Genomic DNA, 3,344 nt, shown 5'->3' on the forward strand with positions numbered 1-3,344 from the left:
CCTTTAAGTGGAAGAGAAGACCTCTCTGAAGTAAAAGAAATCTTTAACTGGTATATCTGGAAGTAAATCCCAGGTAAAGGGGGAAAATGCTTTCCCTGTTACAGTAAAAATGATAAACAGGAGGCCTGCCTAGTTCAGGTAAAACAATATCCCTTGGTCAGCAAGGCTGTGGGGAATATTGTATAAAAAAACTAAAATAAAATACACTCTGTAGTAGTTCTACTAATGTACATCTGTGTTTTACCATGACTGTGACTTGTTATGGGATGTGCAGATGAAACTCTGCATTGACAACAAAGTACAAGGAATAAGGTTGGTCAAGTGCCTCCTACCACAATCAAGGGCAAGACTGGGTTGGCCTCTGTGTTTGCCACCAAGAAGGATCTTGAGCTCTGCTGCTGGCTGCAACCCAGTAGGCGTTGAGCGGTGGGGACATGTGCCATGCCAGACCTTGATGTGAGGAATGGCCCCCTCTGTTATAAGAGGGTCGTCCAGGAAGAAAGAACATAAGATGGCCCATTGAGGCACTGATTTGGAAATTGGAAACCGCCTGGCCGACCATGAATTATCCTTAATACCAGACAGTAAAAATCCAAACTGTAAGTACAGATCAGGAGCCAAATTATTCTAAAGAAAACTTAAAGGTCATTCAGGACATGAATGATAAAATAAATAAGTGGACTTATTTGAGGGATGGTCGTATAGTGGTACCATCCAATTTAATATGGACCACAGCCGTAATAGAACATAATAAGATGCATTGGGGAGCTGATAATTTATATAAAAGTCTAAATCAGAAATTGATAGGGCAGAACTTGTATACTGTAATAAAACAGGTGACTCAGCAATGTGAAATGTGTTTGAAAATTAGCCAGGGCAACAGTAGCAAGTTGATTTTTCCAGACTCCCAAGAATTTGGGGGGTACCGATATTTATTAAATGAATGGACACCCCAACGTATCATACAGTATTATGGACCTGCAACTTGGAATCCTAATGAACTCATTAACGGTGCTCGAGAACCTATCTACAATCTGAATCGTATCATTCGTCTACGGGCTGTCTTGGAAATTATTACTAATCAAACAGCTAAAGCTTTTGATGTGAAATGCAATTTATCAACACAGGATGGTACTCGATTACCTGCTAGCTGAAGAAGGAGGTGTTTGTGGTAAAGTAAATGTTTCCAATTGTTGTTTGAAAATTGATGACAATGGTGAGGTAGTTAAACAAATCACATCAGAGACAGGGAAGTTAGCCCATGTTCCCGTCCGAACTTGGAAAGACGAATATTGACTTGTTTTCCTAGCTTCTCGGGAGCCCCTGGGTAAAACGAATCCTATTTTATTTGTTATGTGGATTAGCCACCTTATTGTTTTTGCCATGTGCTGTTCCATGTTTTATAATATTAATTCAACACGTTATAACTAACATGCAATTTGCTATTATGGTTTCACCCGATGGCGTTAAACAAATGCGAGTAGTATGACAAAATGTACACACAAAATAACATTTTAATAGCCAACAAGAATTTGGAAACAATTGACTCTTAACAATTCAGATAACAATGTAGGCTGAGTAAGAAAAAAAATAAAATAGCAACAAAAACAAGCGCCAGGAATGCAAAGACGACGATATGGTAACGCCTTTTATACTTTTCCACCTCCGCCATAAGTTCTTGACGTGAGATGACAGAAAAACGCACCCTCTGCCTAAACAGCAACAGGAAGAAAAAGTTTTTGATCTTCTTTCTAATGAACCATATAGGTTAAACGTTTTGAGAACACTCACCTTACAGAATGTTCGGGAGGGGAAATGTCCACTCTAGACCCTTCTTCCCTGGCAGGTGACGTGGTGGTCTGGTGGTGAGAAAACCTTACATTGAAAACAGGGACCTGTCATTTGGCCATAGTGCCATAAATGTTACCATTAATAGACTTACCGGAGTGGTAAGCTCAGGAAATGGGTTTGGGATTTCATCTGGGCGCGCAGTAGCCATTGTTTGTCACGCGAATGGTCCGTGTATACCTTTGAGCATGCGCATGCGCGATTTTAAAGCCCCACAGAGTGTGTTGGAAAAATCTGGAAAGACCGCGCATGCGAAATCCCTATAGTCTAGCCATGATAGTGACGCATGTAAAAAAAAAAAGGGAATGTGTTAAGAAAAGTGTTATTTTTAGGTTTTGGTTTTGTAGGTTATTATTATATGTATTACCCAACTCTTTGGAGTTATTTTGAAAACTGTGTGTTTGATGCAAAGTACAAACATGAACTAGAAATTGAATAGCAGAATAACAGTCCGGCAAAGTTTCATGTAACGTGAAAACAGACTTCTTCACTCGTGAATCCAGTATTTCTCTTCAGGAAGTGATGAAGATGAACAGAAAAGAACGAGCCGCTTGTATCCACTATTCAAGAATAAAGAAAACTCCTGAGAAATCATGGGCTGTCACTCCGGCAGGACCCACAGGACTACGATTCTTCAGGTCATAATTATAGTCGGATGTTTGCCAAATTTGTACTTAACTCTGTGGAATAAGAATGTACATTTATCCCTGGTATAAGGCATATCTCAGGCTCTGAATAAAACTGATTGTTGGATATGTACACATATGCCTGAATATGGAGGAAAGGGTATATCATTGATTGGATTTCCATTACCTAGGAATAAATCTTAGGAAAGAGTGTAGGAAAATACCTCTTGGAGTATTGAAAATGATAAAATTTTAAAATTAGAGATAAACAGTCCTAAGGTGCAAGAGTCATACTATATGTGTGTTCAGAAATGTAATCCACCTAAAAGAATGGGAATTGTGGATTGTAATCCCGTAATGTATGTAGGAACTCAGTCCTTTTGTAATAACGCTTTAGACATCGGTACTTCACTGTCTGTTAGCTCTACTGCTTGGCCAGTGCCCGAAGGGAAAGGATGGTACTGGCTGTGCAATGATACAGCTCGAAAGGTTTTACATAAAAATTGGAAGGGAACCTGCACCTTGGGAGCAGTAGTGCCTAATATGACAGTACATGATTCGTTCTCACAAGGATACTTAAACACAAATCCTATAATAGAGAGGCCTACTGCATTCCATAGTTTTGCTCGATGGTTTGTCCCTTGGTTAAGAGTGAGTAGAGAAATTAGAAAACAGAACAATAACAATTGATGCATTGAAAGCCCAACAAGAGGAAATATCTAGCCTCTCACAAGTGGTGTTACAAAATAGAATAACTTTGGATTTGCTGTTAGCTGATCGAGGGGGAGTATGTACAGTTATAAATACTAATTGTTGCGTATACGTGGACCAAAGTGGAAGAGTTTCCACCGACTTAGAGGAAATACGGAA

This window comes from Falco naumanni, unplaced genomic scaffold, assembly GCF_017639655.2.
Source record: "Falco naumanni isolate bFalNau1 unplaced genomic scaffold, bFalNau1.pat scaffold_99_arrow_pat_ctg1, whole genome shotgun sequence".
Lineage (NCBI taxonomy): Eukaryota > Metazoa > Chordata > Aves > Falconiformes > Falconidae > Falco > Falco naumanni.